Raw genomic sequence first — 15,388 nt, forward strand, 5'->3', positions numbered from 1 at the left:
TGTCATGTATACTTTGCCGGGTTCTTGTCTATTTGTGGAATGATTTTTATCCTTAGTTCCAAAAAATCATGTAGTGCTCGAGCTGGTTGGGAGGACCCTCAAGACCTCGGCAGATCTTGAGGAGCTGAGGAGCATCGCCCAGAATCGCGGGGCGTGGACCTACCTCAGCGGCCGTATCCTGGAGAGATATGTTGCTGCTCACAGATGAACCCTGATAATGATCAGCAAGTTCAAATTCAACTCGGTTGAGCTGCTCGTTTGCTTGTTTTAATTGTATTCTATTTTCGTCACGCGTTTTATATCGCATATGTTTTATATCGCCATCAATATCCTGTTTGGCTGTTGTCGCTTCGGCTTATGCGAAAGCTATACATGCTGTGTATATCTACATTGCATTGATGCCAACGCGGAGAAGCTTCTAATAATAATAATATAAGCGCATGTACATTCACTAGAGACTCTCATTTTTTTGTTTTCGGAGGTATGCGCGCAGTGTGTCATTATCTGATCTGTGCTATATATGAATAAACACGGTACTCAAAGATATCCCCTGCCTTCCCGTGTTTATCAATCTGACTGCGAATGCGGATAGGCAGATGCAGTGGCACTGTGATGCATTACCGGCCGCTTACAGCACTCCGTGGCAAGCAAATATCCCATCAAATCTCCAGACCAGAGTGACAGACTGCTTGCCATCTGTCCATTATCAATGCAAACTGACAGGTCATGGTGCCAAGGAGGCCGCGCCGTGATGTGATACATGTGTCGAGTTTTTCGCATTTGGGCGGAGGTCGAACGATCTCGTGTCTGGTTCGCGGTTGCACTGCAGTGAACATCGCCCAGAGACAGAAGAGTGCAGTGGCTATGGTACCAATAGATGTACGTTGCAACAGCCACAAGAACAGCTACAGTATAAAGGAGGACGTTCATTGATTTTCAAGTAGGGTTCAGATGAAAGACAATTTGACATTGGTTCGAATTGAATATACCCCCTTGCATACAATAGGCCAAACTCACAACATCGCCAATTGTATGATAATTACGTTGCCATAGCGACCAGCGCAGTGATGATGTGCGATCTGCTTAGGTCCGCCAGAGACTAGGTCGATCCCTGCAGAATTCTGTCATTTTCAATAGTTCTATTGTGTTCACGATGTGAAAGAAGTGCTGTGTTCAATGCTGTTAGTGCCGTTAAATGTTTATCTCTCCACTGTGTACTGGGACATTCTTATTGCACGGGACAAGCGTTTGTGTACTGGCATATGCCTTCTAGATATGTCAAAGGCATTCGACAAGGTTCGTCATGAACGGCTACTCCAGGACCTATTCGATATCGGCATAACAGGGACAGCCCTAAAGTGGTTTTCCGCCTATCTGTCGGGCCGTACTCAGCGTATCTGTATTGGACGGGATCAGAGTGCCATTTCTGCACCATCCTGTGGCGTGCCACAAGGTTCTGTTCTAGGACCGATCCTTTTTAGTATCTACACCCGCGAAGTTCCAACCATAGCTAACCAGTCTTCATCAGTTCAATTTGCCGATGACATCGCGCTGATCAGCAGCAGCACATCCCTGAACACGGTATCTGCTACGCTATCGGGCTCGGTTTCTGCACTTGCTGACTGGTTGCAGACCCGTGGTCTCATTTTGAATGCAGCCAAGAGCCACGTGATCCCTGTATACCCCAACAGGCAGCCTCAGCAGCCCCAGCATACGATCAATGTAAACTGTCACGAAACGCCGATTCCTGTCGTTACTGAGTCTAGGTATCTTGGAGTGCTCCTCGACTCGGATCTGTCATGGACGCCCCATGTTGATCGCTGCACCGCTCGACTGGCCCAGAGAATCGGAGCACTATGGAGGTTGCGTCGCTGCTTGACTCATCAGAGCCGAGTTCTCTACTTTAAAGCGATCATCATGTCTGACCTGATGTACGGATCCAATGCGTTTTCCCCGCTTCTTACTGCCAACCAATTGGATCGGCTACAAGTCATGCAGAATCGGGCGGCAAGGGCTGTTTTCGGACTCTCGCATCACACCTCCGCGCGTACCCTCCTGCTGCAATTGGACACCTACAGGGTATCCGAGATATTCAGGCAGAAGTTCATCGTTCTGGTCTGGAAGTCTCGGAATGGGCACGCAAGTTCTGATCTGCAAGCCCTCCTAGTTCCTTCGTCAGCTGGCCCAACTAGGTTGCACTCCACCATGGGTCTGCGCCAACCGCCAGTTTCCACCAGGTTCGGCAAGGGTTGCCTCGCGTTCCGGGGCGCCCAGCTGTGGAACACCTTACCCAGCGACATACGTGCCATCTCCACGCTCCGCCAGTTCCGCGCCAGCATGATCCCGCACACCCTTAGTACCTAGAGTACCAAACGTCCTGTTTGATGATCAGCTGGCTTAGTTTTTCTCCACCTGTATCCTAATTACATCAGTCCCCAATTTCATTTATTACTGCTTTCTATCTGCATTCGCCACCTTTTCATTGGGCAGATCTGCCCGTTTGGTTTGCGAATTAAAATAAACACAACAACAACAACAACATGACAACAACAGGAGAAAGTTGGGGTGCGGAGATATCAGCAGGCAAACGAAAATAGTGCCGAATCAAGTGCAAACATATTGGTTGAGACAAATCAGTCGTTCAGCATTTACCCCAAACAAAGACTATGCTGTTTGTTCCTTCTACTTCCTGAAGATGAATGTGTGATTCTCTCCTTTCTCTCCGTCTCGTAACATCTTCTTAAGGCGTGTGACACGAAGATTGGTGGAGATTCACCAAACGAAATATTGTACTTTTTTTTAAGTTTGCAGAAAAGGTCTCAGGAGAGGTGGTGAATACCATGCACCTTCTTTCAGAAGAACTATTTCCTAAGCTAAAGTCAGAACCGTGAAATGCAGGAGAACTCCGATAAAGACTTCACGGCACTAACAGCATTGAACAGAGCACGTCTTTCACATCGTGACTACAATATTTTACTTGTAAACATTATTACCATTATGCTTGTTCGAGTTGACTTCGCCAATCAAGCTTAGCAAGCCTTCGCATTAGCCAGCTTAACAACAGAAATTAGAAACGAGCGAGGCCAAAGATGTGAAGACGCACGTGCAACTGCAGAATAGGCAAGCGGAATATACATGTGCATAGAAATGACAAGACAGTCCTAAAAACACACGAAATGTGACAAATGTTCGTCAGCAAAAAAAACTGGACACGGACGAATACAGCAATCATAACAGCTAACGGTATATGTAGGACTCAGTGAGCAGTCACGTCTCGATGACCGATCACGATCCCCGTGACCAATCAAACAGTCACAAATCCCCGAAGAGCAGTCATAAAGTCACACACCAGTTTGAATCCCGATGACCAGTCAGAAACAGCCGTGACTTTCTCTGTGAACGGTCACAGGATCCACGTCAAAATATTACGACTCAACTGTAGGCATTCGAGCGTTCAGCATACTTTTTTCCTTCACAGGTTTCAGTAGTGAGCAAGAAAGATTTCGATCAACTCTCGATCTCCGCGTAGTTTACTTGTAGCTCGAGTCTGGTGTGTGTGGGCTCCTCTCCAAAACGAAGGGTGGTCGAACATCTTGCAGGCTTCAGATAGAATCTCTTATGAGAGGACGGTCTGGCTAGTAGGTTGTGCTATTCATCATATTTGAAGAACAAACTTCGTCGTTCAGAAAAGCTATTTCGGAATATTTTCAATCATGTAATTTTTGCATGCCGATCTTGCTAGAGCAGAGACTTACTTCAACTGATCCAGCATGCAAGCAGCACTCGATTTGTGTTTTTGGAGAGGATGGGTGACAAGATTACGGAGTCAGAAGTGGACATCGTCGACGATGCAGAGACGAAAATATAATGAAGATGGAAATGAAAATATGTTCATTTCCAAGAAGGTACTGAGTACATCAAGCACCTTCGTGTGTGTAGCTCTGTCTTTCTTGTGGAACACTCCACAGAAAAACAATGTCCAGCTTGTTGAAACTGAAACTGCCTCTCAGTTGAAGTCGTTCAGGAAGACATCTATTCAAGACATCATTGATCCATTCTCAAGAACCATCGTAAGAAATTAAATCAAGTCATGTTTATCGATAAAAATGGCGAACTAGACCAGAGAAGTGTGAGTGTCTTGTTTTGACTGCAGGAAACTGTATTTCAATATTCTGGCTCAACGTAGTGCTTACGCAGTTTACTGCTTCGAACACATCTTCATTTCTACTCCCAAAATAACTCTGTAAAATATATTGATGCAACATTAATCATCATGCATCAGGGTCTTTCTCGTTGTGCTGCTATAATGTGTATAAGTACATGGATACGAGTACAGTGTACCGTTTACTGTCTCCTTGTCAGTGTTTTTGGGCGATCCTCCACACCTTCATTTGTCTTCCAATTATTAATTTTATAGAAATATTTGTTGGACTCAGTAGAGCGTCCAGCCCCTATATGATGTCCAACCCCTATATGGAGTCCATTGGTCCAAAATCCACTGTACAGAGTCCAAACTTGGAATCAACTGTGAGCTCAAAGTTTAGATGGAGATCACTCCCTGTATAGAGTCCAGCCAATTGGCTTCGCCCCTATATAGAGTCCATTGGTCCAAAATCCACTGTACAGAGTCCAAACTTCGAAATCAACTATAAAGAGTCTTTATGTGGACAACACTCCCTGTTTAAAGTGCAGCAAATTAAGCATCCCCTATCCAGAGTTCAAAATTAGACATAGGATCTGCTGTAAGCAGTGAATATTAACAAGAAAACTACCTCTCCCTTTAATCCTTTATATCATTCACTTCTCAAGATAAAAAAAGTATTGAGGCTCCACTGCAGCCACTTCATTACATGAAAAACCCTACAGACACCATCCTCAAATCAAGTGGTCCCTTCGCTGCAAATTACAATATCTCAATCATGTCGTGTTCTCAAATTATTGTGCACGCGCACACCGACACACCCACACAACGCCAAGAAAATACTAAGAACAAGAACCGAAAGAGAGTAGGCTATGATAGTATGATGGAGAGCCAAGGATTAATTTGTTGTTTTCAAATTAGTGTGTGCGCGCGTGCAAGGGCGCTCGCACACACACACACACACACACACAAATTCATGCAACGCCAAGAAAACACCAAGAAAAGAGTAGAGACACAATACACACACAACTCCAACAGCCATGCCAACGTCCACCCATTTACAAGTAAAGTAAAGAGGGATAACAAATAATTATACGAAACGCATGCATACGTGGACGGGTGCACGCACGTTTACATACATGTATTAGTGTAAGAGAGTAACATAGTGCAGTAGTCAGCATAATACTAGCACATGCTGAGAGTGCAATAGCAAGCTTCAATATTACTCATGGTCATGAAAATGTTCAGCAGCACTCAGTTCCACAAGCTTCTGAAGATCAGCACACCTGCAACAAATAGATAGCACACGGATACGCTTATGTTAATGATGCATGGGAGCACACAACTCCCAAGTTCTCACCGTATGTGATGCTCAATGAAAATCCATCCACTCAAAGACCGGTGAACAGGTGACGGTGGGGACAATAATCTATTAGTAATACGAGGAATAAGATCGTTGATTGGTCAAGGGGCCTTGACTGGTCACTGAGTCCTACATATATACTATATAGTGGCAAAGCCACATAACACAAGTGTTCAGGGCAGTTCAATTCCACTTATAAAGTACAGCCGAGAACCATGTAGTCAAAAATTATACAACATGGGTAAGCTATTTTCACATGCTCAGAAATTTTGCAAAAACGTTTAGGAACAACATTACGTACATGACACATTGGCAGGACGAACAGTGCAAACTTAATTAACCACTCTGACCTTCTACACCGCAGGAAGTGGCCCATTCTCTTATCCTGAAATAAAGATTATTATTATTATTATTATTATTATCCTGCTTTAAAGTTAAACACATAGCGCCTGCTTACACAACAATTATGCCTCGCCTCATATTCAAATGCTCTCAACCCCAACTCGTGTCAATACAGGCTATAGCTATGGGCACGCTCGCACTTGGCATTTTTAACTGCAAGAACCGAACCTTGCCTGCGTTCCCCTCTGTACAAATATTTCCATTAGTTCAATGGCCTCTGATCAACGTTTAGCACGCGATATCCAATCACCAGCTTTAGTTAATGAAAATGATAGCATCATACCATCACAGCAACTAAGTTCAATCTGCTCATTCATGAACCACGCTCATCATTCAAACTAATTGATTCACTGTTAGAATGAAGTTAAAGACACCACTGCAGCTGTACTTATGGTTGATAAATAATTATGGTGGTAAAGACACACCCGAGAATATGGCGTTAAACACATGCGTGCCCACACCTGATTCACTGTTAGTCCTGAAATCTCCGATTCATACTAATCTCACTATACAAAGGCACACAATGAAAACCTTGGCAAATTTATTCCGTTGTGACTCCGAGTTTCATGGCTGAACCAATCATCAGACGTCTGATGATTGGTTCAGCCATGAAACTCGGAGTCACAACGGAATAAATTTGCCAAGGTTTTCATTGTGTGCCTTTGTGTACGCCGCTCTGCCTGAATCAGGCATTGAGCACTCTTGCAGAACCAAAGCATATTGCCTCTGTGTAATCTCACTATATTTTCTCTTATTGGCTACAGACCGTCGTGAAAATGAAGATTTGAACAACGGAGATTTGAACAACTTTTGGACTGTGACTATAAGGTGCAAAATGACCCCCCCCCCCCTCGCTCGTCAAGTCTGGCTGGGTTTACACGAGAACGAAGTATGACCGAAAGTGAACCGAAAGTGAACGAAATTGTTGCGTTTACTACTTGTACTATTGAATACACAACAACGCCCGAAAACGATACGTAACGAAAAGAAATGGAAACTCACTTCAGAGTGTTTCGAAACGTTTTCAATAGGTTTTCAAAACGTTTTCGCTCTCCCGTACCGGTGGAAACAGTAAAAAAAAACGATTGGAAACCGAGCGCGGTCCGGGAAACCATTCCGCGATAGCTATATTTCACGGTAAATATCCAACGCTTGCGACCGCCAACACATGCTAACTCCAATTAACGTGGCCCTTGAGTCAAGCCAGTACGTGCTATCTCCAGCCTGATCGTCCGGTTTCCGTTCTTGTAAAAACGGTTCAAAACGATTTGCCGGTGTCGTGTAAACAGTTTGAAAACGTTTCGAGACCAGCGCGTTTTCGTTCCGTATCGTTTTGTTTCGTGTACACGCAGCTTCAGGTACGCGGTTTATCCTGGGGCCTAGCTTGTACTATACTGAAGTTACTTATGATAGACCTAGAGGAGAGCGCGCCTTCCCTTCCAGGCGACAACGACTGGAGAAACGTGTTTTCATGTGGTTGTTTTTTTGACAAAGACGAATTAATGGCTGACCGGTCCCGCTTCACTAGCTTCTGAGTGACTGATCCCTCTCTGATGCAAACATGAAGAAGCACAGTATCCTCCCCCCAAAAAGATTTAAACTTTGAATCAGGCAAGCCAGCTAGTGAAGCTTACGAAAATGCAGCTTGAAGGAAAATTTCAGTGGCATAGATCCGGCGCTTTGAGCTGATGACAGTCGAAAGTAGAAAGTATTAGGCGTGTATAATAGCAATGACGTAACCGATGATGTCATAACGATTTAACCCTAAAAACCGGGGCGTTAAACCCTATTTTTCCGGATTCACGGTAAATGATTGCGTTTTTCACCTAACATGGGAACGTTAACATACGACGTCATCGATGACGTAATGCGATTTAACCCTAAAACCGGGGCGTTTAAACCCTGATTTTTGCAATTTAACCCTAAATCTGTGCGTTTAACCCTAAAAATGAGGGCATATTAACCCAAAATTCGGTGAAAAATCGAATTTGTAAATTCATATTGAGTGCTACGTCAGTTGAAAGAGCTTGAATAGCTGAAAATTCTCTGAAAATTGTGTCCCGATCTGACCAGCCGTTCAAGAGTTATGGCCTAAAATGTACCCTTGCAAGGAAAGATTTTTTTGTTGCACGCTGTCATTTGTTGGCAGCACTGTATTTGAATGTGAGCAGACAGTGCGCAATTTGTCGTATCATGGAAACACGCGAAAGTGTCCAAAAATCACGTTTTTGAGCCATGTATTGGGCAGCACGGTGGCGGGCGAAGCCCGCCGCCGTGCAGCAGGACTTTTGCCAGCACCCTCGTGACGTTGCAGATATGTGGCTTGATCATAGTGGTTGACGTTGATTTAGTGACTTTGGCAAGTTTGAGTCGTGTCAAGAAGTCAGGTAGGATTCAGTACTAGGCAGTAGTGAAACGTGAGTGGTAGTCTTTGCCGGTTTCTGAGGACAAAGACTAGCACTCACGACACAAGACTACCACTCACTACCACTCACTACCACTCACGCAAGACTACCACTCACTCATCCTGGATTTGGTGTGCAGCGCTGTGGAAATGGCTTGCTGTGGACGTCCCAGCACTGGATGTTGTATCAAAGGTACGACCTCGTAGCACGTGCTAAACCTAAAAAAATTCAAGAATGGACTTGGGTCTCTGAGAGACTGTGAGAGAACACCCACTCGTTCCGTTGTGACAGATTCCAGGGCCACGTTGAGGGGCCCTACCCCACCACCCATGGCTGCTTCTGGACTTGTTTTAGGTTTGGGTCCCGCGCACGGACAGAACGGGCACGAAAATGTGGAAAAATTGTAAATGCATTTGTTTGGCTCCTGGGTGGCTCGCACACCGTGGCACTATGCCGGAAAGCCTGTCAGTGAGGCGCAAGAACTTGTAAATCATGTCCTGTGGGCTAGCATAGTGGCACGAAGGTGTGCAACCGGTATGTGAACGTGTTGAGCACTCCGGCGGCTCTGAAGAGTCACCAGCTGCATTGCAAAGACCATCTATTCGCATGGGCGGTGATGCTGCAGAAGGGTGAAAAGCTGTGTTTAACGCAGTACGAGAAACAGCTTCGTGCACCCTATGTGATTTATGCGGATTTCGAGAGCATCATCACACCTCATGCTGATCCTAAAAGCATTGGGGGGAAGACGAAGCAGTCCTCGGAGCACATACCCTGTTCTGCCGCATACATCGTCGTGCATAGTGATGGCGCCGTGACGGATACGTTCCAGCATACGGGTGAAGATGCAGTAGAGCAGTTCCTGACCTCACTGGAACAGCAGGAAGTCTCCATTCGTGAAGATCTGGAGAATCGTCACCCGATGAACCTAACGCCTCACGAGGAGGCTCGCTTTCTCAGGGTCAGGGATTGCTGGATATGTAAACGTCGTCTCAGAGGGGATCCTGTACGCAACCACGATCACATGACGGGTGCGTTTCGCGGAGCATCGTTAGTCATCTCGGTAAAACGAAGATTGACAAAATGACGTATCAAGATGCTGCAGACAAGGAGCATACGGAGCAGCGGGGATCCATCAACATCGTTCTGTCCAACACGGAGAAGTACATCGCTATGATGTGGCGGCAGTTCGTTTTCATCGACTCGTACGCTTTTCTAAGCACTTAGCTACATAAGCTCGCGAAGGCAACACCTCGAGAAGCGTTCGTCCCCATGCGTGATCTGCATGGTGAAGATCCCGAGAAGACGGTTGTTGTGCTTCGGAAAAGTGTGTTTCCGTACGAGTACATGGACTCGCTCAGCAGCTTCGACGAGGACAGTCTCCGCCCACGAGAGAAGTTCTACTCGTCGCTGTCTGAGGCACACTTCACCAACGATGAGTACAGCCACGCCAGAAACGTCTGGAACAGGTTTGATTGTGCCACTCTGCGTGATTATCACGATCTTTACATGAAGACGGACATGTACTTACTGGCGGATGTATTCGAGAACTTTCGCAAAACTGCCATCGCCACTTACGGGCTGGATCCGGCCAATTACTACACACTGTCCGGGTTTACGTGGAGTGCACTGCTCAAGGTGTCCGATGTCAGTCTGGATCTACTGTCTGATGTCACCATGCACACGTTCATTGAGCACGGCATCCGCGGTGGAATCAGCATGAGCGTGCAGAGATACGCCGAGGCCAACAACGATCTCATCCCAGACGGGTACGATCCCTCGCAGCCGACAACGTATCTACAGTACATCGATGCGAACAATTTGTACGGCTGGACCATGCAGCAGCCTCTGCCTATCGGCGACTTCAAGTTCGTGGAGGACATCAGTGACGATCTTGTAAATGACATCGTCATGACGCATCCCCACGATTCACCCGTCGGATACATCGTGGAATGTGATCTCACGATTCCTAATGGTGTGCACGATGCGTTGAACGAGTATCATCCTTGCCCCGAGAACATGAGCGTGACGGATGACATGCTGTCGCCGCATCAGCAGCAGCTGGCGCAAAAGCTCGGCTGGGGCAAGCAGAAGGAGAAGAAGCTGATGCTCACTCTGCTGCCAAAAACTCGCTACGTGTGCCATTACGTAAATCTGCAGGCATAAGTTGCGCTTGGCGTGGAAGTGAACCCAGTCCATCGCGTCCTTTAGTTCACGCTGCGTTCGTGGATGCGTACAACCAGCTGAACACCAATCTACGTACGAATGCTGTGTCAGAGTTTGAGAAGGATTTCTTCGAACTCATGAACAATTCAGTGTTTGGCAAGACGATGGAGAACGTCCATCGCCGCTTGAACCTGAAGCTCGCTCGCTCGGAAGAAGAGGTGGACAGGCTGCGGCGTGCCATCGTCAAGCAAGGATACAAGCGCAGTATCGTGTACGACAACGACCTGGTGGCGGTGGAGTTTTTCAAGTGTGAAGTCCACTTCAACAAACTCATCTACGTGGGTTTCTCCATCCTGGAGTTGTCGAAGGTGCTGATGTACAGCTTCTTTTACGACACTCTGAAGCCGCGCTATGGTGAGAACGTACGGCTGTGTTACACGGACACCGATTCGTTCATCCTGCAGTACGCCACGGCCGACCTGTATGCGGACATGAGTGACATGATGGATCAGTACGATACGTCCAACTATCCGGCTGATCATCCTCTGCACTCCGTCGCAAACAAGAAAGTTGTCGGCAAGTTCAAGGATGAGCTGGGTGGGTGCATCATGAGCGAGTTCGTGGAGCTTCGCTCAAAGATGTACGCCTACACAGGCAATAATTTCGCGAAGCGTGCGAAGGGCGTCAAGAAGTCTGTCGTGAACGATACATCCTCGACGACCGTGTGAGCACGCTTGCCTATGGAAATTATAAGATACCGGCATAAAACATCATAGCGTAGCGGCAGACCCTTCGCTCAATTCATGAAATGCATAGATTTCTCATAATATTTTATTCTCCAAATATTTTATTCTTATGCAACCGATTAACCTTTTTATTATTATTATTATATTATTTCACCGTCCAATGGCAGAAGCCAATGCAAAGGAGGGGGCGTTAGCCAGCCATGGCAAGAGAAGAAAAAAAAAAGAAGAAAGAATGAAGGAAAGAAGATGATATTCGGAAGAAAATAATGCATCAGCGGGGTGAAAAGTATCGCTATGTTGACCATGGTGGAGAGCGGCGAGATAAGCTAGCAAAAGAGGCGAGCGAACCTACAACGTGGCATGACATTTAACATGGTCTATGAACTGTCTAATATTGGATATTGTCTTCATTTCCATGGGCAGCTTGAGCCAATACGAGTATGCAGAGAAGATAGGAGATTTGGTAAACATAGTTGACAAAGCTCTGGGAAGTACTATGCCATTGCGAGTGTCCCGTGCGAAAGTAAACCAATTATACTTGGTGAGATGTTCAGGGACAATGTTGAGTTTAATACGATGGACCAGAACGCATGACTGTCTCTGCGACAGGATAGAGATGGGGCTGGTGGAGGCCAAACTATATAGATCAGTAGAGGGGAAAAGAGTGGGTTTACGAAAAATAATTTTCAACACACGTTTATGATGTATTTCTAGTGTCTGTACAGCAGATTTACTAAGCAGGGAATGCCAAGCAGTGGCGCCGTACAGAAAGATAGGAAGGAGGTAGCATTTATAAAAGAGACGAATACATTCGGGAGACAAGTGGGAGCAGTGAGACATCAGGCAACCTACAGATTTGCTAACTTTGTTGCATACAAAATCTACGTGAGAATTCCAGGACAATTGCGAGTCAAATACAACACCCAAATGCCTGTGCGTATCTACAATAGTAATATTAATAGCCGAATGTAGGAGGGTGGTCTATTTGAGGGAGAAAGACTATTTCTGTTTTCAAGATATTGGGTTTCAGACGCCATGACAACATCCATTCATGAACAACATTGATTCCAGTCTGAAGCTTCGTACACAGGTTTGCAATGTCAGCGTCAAACTGAATGAGGGCTGTGTCATCAGCAAATAGTGACAAACCATCTATACAGTCAGGTAGATCGTTTACATACAACAAGAATAGTAGAGGCCCCAGTATAGATCCCTGGGGGACTCCCGACTTCACAGGCAGTGGGTCTGAGAGTACACCTTCGACTGACACTGATTGCGTTCTATCTGTTAGGTAGTCCGTAATCCACGCCAGAGACGCTCCGGAAACATTGTACATCGCAGATAATTTAGCTAGGAGTCCACGGAACCATACCGTGTCAAACGCCTTGGCTAGGTCGAAAAAACACATGCCAACATGTTGGTGGTCATGACGAAGGGCCACAATGTCCTGCACAAGGCGTGTCAGCTGCATGGTGGTTGAGTCTCCTCGTTGAAAACCAGATTGGACTGGGGCAAGGGCCGGCGACACATGAGCATAAAGCTTATCAAAGAATAATCGCTCACATAGTTTCGATACACAGGACAACAAGGAGATAGGACGGTAATTGCTGGCTTGTGACTTGGAGCCTTTGCTCTTGTAAACCGGAACAACCTTCGCGAGTTTCCATGCTGCTGGAAATTTACCCGTCGAAAAGGACACATTAAAAATGCGGCAGAGGGGGTACGAAATGGACGGGGCAAGTTTCGTCAGGACATCATTCGTAATGGTGTCCAAGCCAGGACTGCGGCGAGACTTTAGTCGGGCGATAGCCTTTCTAACATCCGCAGTTGTGGTGATAATCTGAACAAATGTTTCATGAAGTTGGCTGTGGGCACGAAGAGCTGGAAGTGATAACGACGGATCATCCGGCACAGCAACGGAGGCGAACTGCTGGTTGAGGACTGAAGCCTTGTCGAAACTGCCAGAAACTGGATGACCGCCTTCATCAATGAGGTGAGGAAGGCCACGATCCTGCTGACGATTCCGCTGAGAACGAACAAACTGGTACATGTTAAGGTTACCTGACGCCATGCCGGCCTGTATAGATGCCAAATAGTCACGGTGAAGAGATCGAGATAAGTTTCGTACTCTGTTACGCTGAACTTTGAAGGCAGACTGGTTAGCTGGGGTTGGGAACTTCCTATATCGGCTGTAGAGTTCGTACTTCAACTTGATGGCAAGTACTAAATCTCGATTAACCCACGGAGGATATTTCCTAGATACAGCTCGCTGGGTGGAGGAAGAGATTTTCCGATAAGGCGACAGGTAGTGGGAAAATGCATCATTCAAGGAAGAGGAGAATCTGGCTAATGCGTCGTCGACATCTGGTGTGTCCATGAGATCATACCAGTTGAGCGAGGAAAGGTACATATTTACTGCTACCCAGACAGAAGGTGGCACTTGCGCAAAATTGTATGGAGTGGCTGGGGAACTACGGGCAGGATAGCATGGTACTTCCTTTGTAGGCATTCGGGTTACAGTTCTGTAGAAAAGGGTGGTAACTACCTGTGAATGGTCGGACGCACCCAGCGGGGCAGCATCGTCGGCAGAGAATACTGATTGAGGACGATTGGTAGCGAGCAAGTCTAGGCACGACAGGGTTCCGTTTGGAGAGGTGTGAGTGGGAAAATCTACCAGCTGGGAGAGACCGAAGCTGGAGAATATATGCGAAAGTTCCTTTCCAGCGCGTAATGTAGCGTCACCGCTCCACCAGTCAGAGTTGTGAGCATTGTAGTCACCAGTGAGGAATATATCAACGGATGAGAGGTCTACAGCCCGTAGGGTATCCGTCATCATGTCACAAAATGAGGTAAGTTCAGGTAGGGATTGCGAAGGAGGGCGATACTGACAGCCAATGAGTATAGGATTAGCACCCAGGTCTGCAGGAAGTCCAAGCTCAACCCATATGTTTTCGCATTGGGGAGAGTCAAGGTCTGAGCGCTGGGCTGCATGCAAAAATGTCCCATCTCGTACAAGGATGGCAACACCACCATAACCTCGGAACTGGGCCCTTTGGTTCGCTGGTATTGGCCTATCTCGACGGAAGCACGTTGTTGGGAAGGCCGTCGTGGCCATGTGTTTTTTATGATGTATTTACTATTTATTCAATATTTCCCTCAGGATGTGAAATATGAAATGTCTCAGAAATTCAGTTTATTTTGGAACACAATTTCGCGTACATGTAGTGATTTAGCCTACAGTTAGTTCACGAGTTATTTAGTAGGTTGTTTGTTTCTTGCGTTGCACAGTGCAAGACAAGAATTTGCACAACTGCACAAGAGTATTGACATTGACTCTCAAAATGATTCTTGGTCGCATTTTGTTTGTTTCTTCTAAGTTTTGACAAAGGGACATGTATTTTCGTTTTGTCTTTTCTCGCAGTGTTTCCTTTCATTTCTAAGCCGCGACGCCGTCGCGTACTGCGGTACGACGGGTCACGTGCTGCCAACATACTGCATTCTTTATTCACCAGTTTTCACGGCTACACTGCATGCATTGTATAATGACTCATGATTATTTTTTGCTCTGCGCTGAATCCCGTACTAGTACAGTGTAGGGTTTTTTCAGAGTCTGTTTTCGATGAGGCTCGGCAAGTTCGGTTCTTCGAAACGAAGAGAAAGAGTTGTCTTTTTGTTGTTTGCGAAATATCTATTTTACTACCACGAAGTGTTCCCGTTGCGTGTGAGAACCTGCATGACAAATTGGTAGCAGAGGATGGTTGTCAAGTAGTGGTTCCTTCACCAAGCGCAGTGTGGTAGTGAGTAGCATTTCGGCTTTTCGCTGGACAACATGGATCTTGAGGAGTGCAAGAAGGCGAAGGCCAAGGCCAAGTTCCATGTCACACGAAATCGAAACTTGTTGCTCAGCAGGATCTACGAAGAGGATGCGACCTCGAAAGAGATCAAGAGGTTGTTGGATGACGTGACTGAGAGTGTTCACAACGCTGTGGATGTGTGTCTAAAACTGGTAACTCGGTACGCAGAATTAGGACTACCCACAGAAAAAGTGCACGAGGAGATAGAGGTCATCAACGTCGACTACAGCGATGCTGTCAGCAAGACCAGCGACGTGCTGGCAGAAATAAGCAAGAGGCCAAGTCGAGCCAGAACGGGTGAAAGTTCGCCAGCT

General features: G+C 46.3%; 1 protein-coding gene across 1 annotated transcript in view; it reads right to left on the reverse strand.

Moving 5' to 3' along the window:
* The window catches only part of LOC135819841 (sushi, von Willebrand factor type A, EGF and pentraxin domain-containing protein 1-like), a 278,765-nt gene that overhangs the window by 174,166 nt on the left and 89,211 nt on the right, over positions 1–15,388 (reverse strand). The gene's annotated exons all lie outside the window — the stretch shown is intronic.

Source organism: Sycon ciliatum, chromosome 6 (genome assembly GCF_964019385.1).
Source record: "Sycon ciliatum chromosome 6, ocSycCili1.1, whole genome shotgun sequence".
In the NCBI taxonomy this organism is placed as follows: Eukaryota; Metazoa; Porifera; class Calcarea; order Leucosolenida; family Sycettidae; genus Sycon; species Sycon ciliatum.